At 40.4% G+C, this 9,976-nt stretch overlaps 1 pseudogene; it reads left to right on the top strand.

The window, feature by feature from the left end:
- The first annotated feature begins 9,530 nt into the window (after positions 1-9,530).
- LOC137095974 (U2 spliceosomal RNA) lies at positions 9,531-9,595 on the top strand (annotated as a pseudogene).
- The last annotated feature ends 381 nt before the right edge of the window (positions 9,596-9,976 follow it).

Raw genomic sequence — 9,976 nt, 5'->3', positions numbered from 1 at the left:
TGTTTTTATTGGATTCGTGGACAGGATACCGAAGGAAACCATTTTAGTTTAGTGCAATGGACAGATAGTATGCATAGCAAGATTGCTATTTATCTGAAAGTGCCTTGGTTCATATCACAGTGGCAAACTTTGACAGAAACATAGGAAAACTTTCTATGGTCTTCACTCCTCCTGGAAGTCCCTGAATAGACTCAGAAGTGGAGTGGGCAGATCAAAAGACAACCTGGCAAAATGGCATTACCTAAAAGAATCCTATGTCTTGTGTGACTGTGGAGCAGAACAGACAACTCTGCCTCTGTATGCTTGTCCATTGTGCCCTGCCTCGTGTACAGAGGAGGAATTGTTGGAGGCTACAGACAATGCCTTTGCTGTTGCCCGTTTTTGGTCAAAGATATTTAACTGCCTGCACACCTTCTATTTTTATCAGTTTTATACTAATTTCTGCAATTCTTTTGATACAAAAAAATAAACTCCTCAACACCATGTTGCCAAATTTGGGTGACTAACCATATCCAATTTGGAGAACAATCATTTTTTAAGCAAAGCAGAAAAGTTGATATTCACACTCTGCGTATGTAGCACCCTGCTACATTTCTCACTTTTTTATCCTAAATATCCCATTTGCTACTTAAATTCTATAGTGTAGTTTTAGGACCATGGTTTTAAGGAGAGCTTGAACCACAAACTTCTCTGGGGTCAGATATGGTCCACTTTAGTTTAATACTAAACTAAATAGTGAAAGCAATGAGATTCCCCATAGTAACCTATGGATGTGAGAGTTGGACCATAAGAAGGCTGAGCGAAGGAAGCTAGATGCTTTTGAACTGTGGTGTTGGAGGAAAATTCTGAGAGTTCCTTGGACCTCAAGAAAATCAAACCAGTCCATCCTCCAGGAAATAAAGCCCGACTGCTCATTGGAGGGAAGGATATTAGAGGCAAAGTTGAAGTACATTGGCCACATCATGAGAAGACAGGAAAGCTTACAGAAGACAATGACATTGGGGAAAAAGGAAGAATGGCCAACCAAGGGCAAGTTGGATGGATGGTATCCTTGAAGTGACTGGTTTGACTCTGAAAAAGTGGGGGTGGTGATGGCCGACAGGGAGCTCTGGCATGGGCTGGTCCACAAGGTCACGAAGAGTCAGAAGCGACTGAATGAATAAACAACAACAAACTAACTAACTAACTAACTAAATCATTTAATACTATTGCCCCAATGACACAGTGGGTTATGCGCTTGTGCCGGCAGGATTTCAGACCGACAGGTCAGCGGTTCGAATCCAGGAAGAACGGGTTGAGCTCTCTCTGTGAGCTTCAGCTCCCCTGTGGGGCCATGAGAGAAGCCTCCCATAAGGATGGTAAAACATCAAACATCCATGTGTCCCCTGGGCAACGTCCTTGCAGACGACCAATTCTCTCACACCAGTAGTGACTTGCAGTTTCTCAAGTCGCTCCTGACACAAAATAGGTTTAATAGTAATAAAACAGGGTTACTCATCAATGTTTCATGTTACATGCCTAATTACAAAATACAACCAAATCCATTAATAATTACAAAATAACCAAATCCATTGCAAATCCATTAATAATAGGAGTTCACTCAGTCTTGAGTATGGATTCCAAGCAAACTATGCTGGAGTAGTCATCACATGAAGAAAGTAAAGCAGCAAGAAGATAAAGATGAGGAAATGTAAAAAGAGAAAAGTGTGAGTGCCCTATAGCTTGCCATATGCTCCCTTTGCTGGCCTGGTGGAGAAAGAATACCCAGTCATTAGTGATGAAGTCATTTTCAGCTGTTAGTTCAGCTAGCCAGTATGGATGGATTGGGAATGTGATAGCATCTTGTTTTGCTCCCATTCAGAAAAATATCTCAGCTCTGCTCTGCATATGAAAAGATCAGTACCAGCAGCCTCAACCCTACTGATTCTAGCACATGATGATTTAAGCCAACATGGTGTAGGAACTTGACCATTGGACTACAGCTTTGGAAATCATGAGTGCATCTACACTGTGGAACTGATGCATTTAAATTAATGGCACAATGCTGTGGAATAGTTGAAATTTGTTGGAGCATGCAAGGAATCAGTTAATGTGTGTGTGTCACCTGTAAAATAAGATGCATGAAGCTGATTGGTCAGCAATGCCTGGGGAGCAGGCTGAGCCTGGGACTTTTGGATACTGTTACATTTTTGTTCAGGCTTGAGCTATGCAGATGCAGAGAGAAGAAGAGAGAAGCAGAGAGGGGGGGAGAGGGAGAAAGTTTGAAGTGTGCTCTCACTTCAAGAGCTGCTGAAGGAGTTTATCCACATGGACAAAGAAAGACCATTTTAAATCTCTCATAAAATGACATTATGTGAGTTGATACAACTGATCACATGGTACATATGTTGTTCTGAATTATGAACAGTAAACTACTTGTTCTTTATGTGTGGCATATTTTCTTTCTCCTGTTCTTTAGTGCATGACATATTTTCTTACTCTGGGAAGACAGATCAAATATGTAGACTGATCAAATTTGAACCACACATGGTTTATTTTATATTATGCCACATAATTGTAGTTTGGTGAGGCACCAGCATTCTTTGGCAGAGAAAAATACAACTACCAAGGCAGTTAAGATTGTGTCGAACTGCATTCATTTTACAATGTAAATGCACCCTCATCAACCACAGAAACCCAGTGGATTTCCTTGAGCAAATTTCAACAACAACAGCAAGACCTAACATGACAAATATGTGCTTGCCCTTGATAAGCACTTGCTGGCCCTATCAATTTAGGGTTAAACCATGTGCTTTCAAATGCTTAACCTTGGCTGAGCGGTGCCCATTGTTAACTTCTTCCAAGCAAATACAAATGAGCAGGCTGCAAATCCCAAACAGGAAAACAAAACGATTTGTTGATAGTCAACACCATTCACACCCAACACAAAGTCTTTAATTATTTTTGCAGTCTACTGAATACCAATAAATGCAGGAACTTCTATTGGGACTGGCAAAAGCAAAAAGAAAAACAGTGTGACAGCATAAATAATGCTTTCTCCATTTCTGTGCAGAGCAGGGGAAAATGCAGCCATTCGGAGAAAGAAAAGTGAAGGCATTGTTTGTTAGAGTACAAAGGAGAAATCCATTTAGTTCTTATCTGCTATAAATAGAGACATTCCAGGAGATAATGTACACTATTCTTCACATTGCCTTATTCGGAGAGATATAAACCACAGTCGATGGCTATTAAAAAATACACACACACACAGTGCAGGATTCAGCTGTTATAAGAAATGTAATTTATGAAAACATATGGGACATAAAATATACAGCATTTCATTTCCAAACTACCAAAGCTGATTCGTACTTCTATATGCCATTTATATATTTCTTTTGCGCCCCCCCCCTTTTTTTTTGAGAAGGGTGGAAAGTGTTGAAGAATGTCAGAGGTATATCTCACAAGCAAAACAATTAGTATTAGAGCAATTAATGTATTTTTAATGTAGATGTCAACTACGAGAGAAAACAGGGAGGAGGAGGAGGAGGAGGAGGAGGAGGGGGGGGGCGGTCCTTCCTAGAGGGTTAGTCTGAGAAGGTGGTATTGGGGGATACCTGCAATTGTCTTGTGGAGTCCCGCAGGGTTCAGTACTGTCTCCCATGTTGTTTAACAGCTGCATGAAGATGCTGGGAGAGATCATCTGGAGTTTCAGAATACGATATCATCTGTATGCGGATGATGTCCAACTCTGTCACTCCTTCCCACCTGTTACTAAGGAGGCTGTTCAGACTCTGAACTGGTGCTAAACAGCTGTGTTGGACTGGATGAGGGGGAACAAATTGAAATTGAATCCAGACAAGACAGAGGTCCTCCTGGTCAGTCAAAAGGCCAAACAGGGTACAGGGTTGCGACATGTGCTCGATGGGGTTTACACTCCCCCTGAAGATGCAGGTTCGCATCTTGGGAGTGACCCTGGATTCATTGCTGAGATTGGAACTCTAGGTCTCGATGGTGGCTGGGGGAGTTTTTGTACAATTAAAACTTATGTGCCAGTTGTGCCTGTACCTTGAGAAGTCTGACTTGGCCACAGTGGTCCACGTTCTTGTAACATCCCAGATAAATTACTCTAACACACACTATATGGGGTTGCCTTTGAAGACTGTTCAGAAGCTTCAATTAGTCCAATGGGCAGCAGCGATATTGCTCACCAGAGCAGGGTACAAGTGTGATCGGCGGGAACAAGAGACAGTGCCTTCTCAGTGGTGGCCCCTGTCTGTGGAACTCACTCTCTAATGAAATCAGGTTGGTTCCTTCTCTCCTATTCTATAGGAAAAAAAACTTAAATCATGGTTGTGGGACCAAGCATTTGAGCAGCAAACGCAGCAATAATAATGTAAATGATTTATGTGACTGACCTCAGATTATGACTCTGGATTTGAATTTGTTTAATATTGAAATGGATGTTTATAACTAATGTTTTAATTGTGATTTTATTACTACTATTTTTGTGGCATCTAATGTTTGCCGGTTGTGAGCTGCCTTGAGTGTCCCCTCACTTCCTGGGGGGAGGGGAGTGAGCAGGATGGGATATAAATATCTGAAATAAATAATAAATAAATAAAACCACTAGTTACAGGAAATCTGCTGACCGATGGGTTAGTAGTTCAAAGCCGCGAATCAGGGTGAGCGCCCAACTGTCAGCCCTAGTTTCTGCTTACCTAGCAGTTTGAAAGCATGTAATGAGAGTAGATCAATAGGTACCACTTCGGCAGGAAGGTAAAAGGGCACCCCATGCCAACATGCCAGAAATGAAAGGAGAAAGTCGCAGTAAACAAAGCCTCTGATTTTTTATGAAGTCTTCCTATACCTTTTTATTTCCTCTTTTTCCTCTGTCTAGGTAATTTTTTTGAAAGCATCAGTTTTGGGTGAAAAGGGAAGGAGAGCTGGAAAAACACAGACTTTCAATCTCAGTTTGCCACAGTATCTCTGCAGTAAAAAATATTGTACAATATGAGCTTTAAAAGAAAGTGCTACTGCTGGATCAGAATTAATGCCGTTTGACACCATTTAAACTGCTGTGGTTCAATACTATGGAATTGTGTTAGTTGTAATTTGAAAAAATCTTTAACCTTCTGTTTCCATGAGTGCTGATTCCTCACCAAACTACAAATTATAAGATTCCATAGCATTGAGCCGTAGTAGTTAAAGAGATGTCAAACTGCATCCATTCTACAGCATAGATGCATCGTATAAGCACTATTTTTGATTTCGAATTTTTAACAAACATTCAGCTTATGGCATACAAAACCACATCCTCTGGCCTTCTCCAAGGCCAGTGAACTTCCTTTGTCAGTCATTTCTTTGGGCAAAAACAAAAATTCATGTTTCCTTTCTGTGCTATGTCTCTAATAACATGAACAAACTCAATTTACATTGCCATTTCTGTGAACAGGTCTATATCTCCCTCCAGTGACAAAATCTGGCTACTACAAATTCTCTTTCTGTTGAGTAAAACAGACTGCTTAATAGAGCAGCCTTCTGCCTGGAAGTGATATGAAAACGGGATTCTGGGAATGGTATCCCAAAAGAGGAACATTTCCAGACTGCCATTGAGTGCTTTCATGTGGGATGCTGCTTTTTTATCTGATGTGTTGCCTCTTTAGCCCCAGTAGCTGGTCTCCATTCACTAATTTGTTTAATCATTGCTACCCAAAGCCACACTGCACGATTGTATCAGTTTTGTACCATGTTAACTACCCATAGTTCCATCCTCAGGACCTTGGGATTTGTCATTTAGAAATTCTCTCTACTGCACAGCTCTAGTGCTGCAATTCTGATGAATGAGCTACAGCTTTGCAGCAAAGAGCAAAAAGTCCCTGACAAACTATAAGGGTGAGGAAAGGTAAAAGGGCAAAAGCGTACTTGTCCAAATACATCTCCCCCTACGTCCCACCTCGAAGCTTACGATCTTCTGGTAAAGCCCTGCTCTCAATCCCGCCTTCGTTGCAAACGCACTTGGAGGGGACGAGAGACAGGGCCTTCTCGGCAGTGGCCCCCCGCCTGTGGAACTCGCTCCCCAGCGAAATTAGATCAACTGCTTCCCTCCTTTCCTTCAGGAAAAAGTTGAAAATGTGGCTATGGAATCAGGCATTCAGATAGCAAGGTGACAATAAAAAATGATGACAATGCTATGGAAAATGGATTATGGACAGGCTTCGGACTAAGTTGTTGATCGTAGAACGGATTTAGATATGGCCAACCAATTCAATTTGCACTATTTTAAATGGTTGTTAATGTAAATTAATATTTTACCTATTTTGTAACTGTTGTTTTATCTGTTTGTATATGGGGGGCATTGAATTGTTACTGGCTGTAAGCCACCCTGAGTCTCCTTCTGGGGGTAGAGAAAGGTGGGGTACAAATATATATATATATATAGAGAGAGAGAGAGAGAGAGAGAGAGAGTAGGATTTCATAGGTTGGACCCATGTCTTTGAAACTGGCATGAAACTGCTATCACCATGCATTATGGGAAGGTGGCTTCAACAGACACACACATCTCTTCGCAATTGCTACCATTGTCCATTGATTTGATGGGTCCTGTGTGGCTAGAATCAGCCCTTTTATGAGGCAGAACAAAGCAAATGCTCAGGAACCAAGATACTGGAGCAGTAACATAGGTGTAACTTGTGGTGTCCTAGCAAACTTTATGTTCCAGGACTACATCTCTGAAAGAAGAACCAAATATACATCAGGCTGAATCAAGAAGAATTGGGTTCTGAAATGGAGAAGATTGATAGATAAAGTCAAAGGAAAAGGAAAATATAAAGAACTGAACCATTCTCTTTCTACGATTGTTCAATCAAAATAATATTTGAATGAAGGAAAGTACTGTTCCCAGAGGGTGGGGAGAGGGGGAGGAGTGTAAAATCGATAGACACAAGTGGGAGATAAAGGTGGAATAGGCAAGTTTAAGAACACTAAGAAAATAATATTTTATATGTATTTTTAAATGGTGATGGATTGTGATATTATTCTAGGCACCGGGATTGTGGCGCAGCTGGCTGAGTGTCAGCTGCATTAAGATCACTCTGACCAAAAAGGTAATGAGTTCGAAGCCAGCCCGGGTTGGAGTGGGTTTCTAACCAATTATGTGTAGCCTGTTGTCGACCTTTGCAACCCGAAAGACAGTTGCATCTGTCAAGTAGGAAAATAAGGTACCACCTTAAAGTGTGGGGAGGCTAAATTAACTAATTTATGAGGCCATAAAGAAGACTCCAGCAAAAGCATTCCAGCGAGGAAGCATGCGGGGAATGCGGAAAGTGCTTCATCGGCGTTGCAGATGGACGATGAAAGCGACAGCTCCCCTGGTGGCCAGAAAAAAAAGTTAAATAGCCTCTGTGTATGTCTGTATATGTTTGTATGTCAAAAATTGGCATTGAATGTTTGCCATATATGTGTACACTGTAATCCGCCCTGAGTCCCCTGCGGGAATATAAAAGCTGTAAAATAAATAAATAAATAGTTATACTAATGAATTTTTCAATAACAATACTTTAGAAATGAAGTGTCAGCCCCCACCCCCAGTTTTGCAATGACTTTAAAAGAATATTGATCACACATGCCTCCAAATTATCCTTGCTGCAGAAGAACTAACAGGACGAAATTCCTCAAGCTCTGATGTGCATTTACACCGAATTGCAAGTATTCCTTTGCTCCCAAACAACCTCTTCCTGAAATTATTCAGAATGTCGTTTTCACAGTCTTTTACACTAATGAGTCTCAATGCTTAAGCATTAGCACCTGGTCCTGAATGTCAATGAATGACAGTTATCTAACATTAAAGCACACTTCTCCCCTTTTCCATATTCATTTCCAGCATTACCTACTTGGTGTATCGATTTTATAACCAAAAGCATGTCGGGCAGAACTATGTCCAAGAAAGAAACCTTCTGTTTCTCCTCCCACCCATTCATGGGACATACTTTCAGAAACTGAATGGTGACTCCAGTGACAACACTAAAATATCTGTTTTGGGGGAGGTGTGGTTGAGAGCCATCTTTCTCTCTTTCATCCACCTGGCTACATCCCTATGAATTTAATTCAGATGTTATGCTATGAACCCTCAACGTGTGGGATGACCACCCCCTTGTGGACACAAAGGGAAAGAAGAAGAAGCAAAGTTCCAAGGACGATGGAAAGCATCAAATCCAGCACTGTTTTCAGCACAAAGTTGATTACACAGCACAACAACAACAAAGATTTCTTGGTGTCTTTGCTTTAAGTCTGTTCCTGGGGTTATTTGGGGTGCTGGTTCAGAAAATTGCATTGGATAGACCAAATCAGCTCAAGTTTCCTAGATATGGTTATCATAGTTTTTTATGGTGACTGGTAACTGGCATAGTGACTAGTAGATGGAAGGCCTACCCAGATGGTCTTTTAAGCATGAATTTTAAATGAGTGTCTTTTGTTAATCTCTATTTTGTATATTTTAATATGTGCGTATTTTTATAGAAATACATTTTAATATGTAGATTTTATAGGAATACGTTTTAATATGTGTATCTGGAGGGCAAGATGGATGGATGGTATCCTTGAAGTGACTGGATTGACCTTGAAGGAGCTGGGGGTGGTGACGACCGACAGGGAGCTCTGGCGTGGACTGGTCCATGAAGTCACGAAGAGTCGGAAACGACTGAACAAATGAACAACAACAACAAAATGTGTATCTGTGGTGTTTCTGCAATGTATTTTAATTATTCTGTAACCCACTTCGACTCATGAGGAGAGGTGGGTAAGAAATAAAATTATTATTATTATTATTATTATTATTATTATTATTAGATAGATAGATACATTTTATTGATTGGCCTATTGTCCGTATCAAAACACTTAACACATAAACACATTTAACACATAGTCATGCATACAACATACAACCCTCGGTATAAAAGAAGTTAAAATAAACAAACTGTTAGCAAGATCCCATTCAGGTCAAATGTCTGCGTCACCTCCACAGTTTACCCCAATTTTAGGGTTCTGGCCGGCCAACAAAAATGAAGTTTTAATATGTGGATCCCAGTGTGTTTTGTGAATAATGTATGGTCCAAGGCAATGGTCTCTCTCTTTCTTATACAGCTCATAGTTGAACAGTACATGTGTGATATCCTCCACCTCCAATGATCCACAAATACAAAATCGTTCGCTGTATGGAACTTGATTAAACCTTCCGTGCTTGACCATTGTATCCAGCTGCTCAAAACGAGCTCTGGTAAATACCCTCCTAAGGTGTTTAGGCATTTCTGTTTTTAGATATCGAGCTGTTTGGAAGGTATGCTTAAAGCGGCTTAACCATTTCAATGAGCCAGCTTTACTGAGGGTAGCAATGTCTTTTTGGCCTTCTATATCCAATACTCGTTGAGCAACTATCTTTGGGTCTAGCTCTTCTAAGAGATTTGGATACTGAGTCGGAAGTCCACAGCTCCTAATGTATTTTGTCAGGAGAACTAGCCAGGAGGTCTGATGTTGATTTTCTAGCTGCTCTAACAGGCATAGCTTCTCGGCCTTTTGGCTAAGATCAAGTGTATTATTATTATTATTATTATTATTATTATTATTATTATTATCTTCAAAATTAGAGCTAATAGGAGAAAACTGGTGCAAGTTTTGGAATTGGTGAGTAAAATTTACCAAGAAAAACGTCTAACATTTGAGGCATATATGTTGGCCAGTAATAATCTCATTGTTTTTCACCAAAAAGAAATATTGAGTAGACAAGAACACAACAAATAAATTAAAACACCTACAGCATTTATTGTGGTCCACGATGTTTAGTCAATTGAAATCACCTGGTGCCCAACATATATACTGGGTGATTTTCTATTGACTCAGTTATTATGGAGAATCTGGTAGGAGATTTTGGCAATTGCTAGAATGCATTTTAAGAGCGCTGGCAGAGAACACAGGACTATATTATAACAATTCTAGCAGCCAAGCA

The sequence above is a fragment of the Anolis sagrei genome, chromosome 1, assembly GCF_037176765.1.
Source record: "Anolis sagrei isolate rAnoSag1 chromosome 1, rAnoSag1.mat, whole genome shotgun sequence".
Lineage (NCBI taxonomy): Eukaryota > Metazoa > Chordata > Lepidosauria > Squamata > Dactyloidae > Anolis > Anolis sagrei.
The sequence above is the reverse complement of the archived record's forward strand: the minus strand, read 5'-3'. Positions and strand labels throughout refer to the sequence as shown.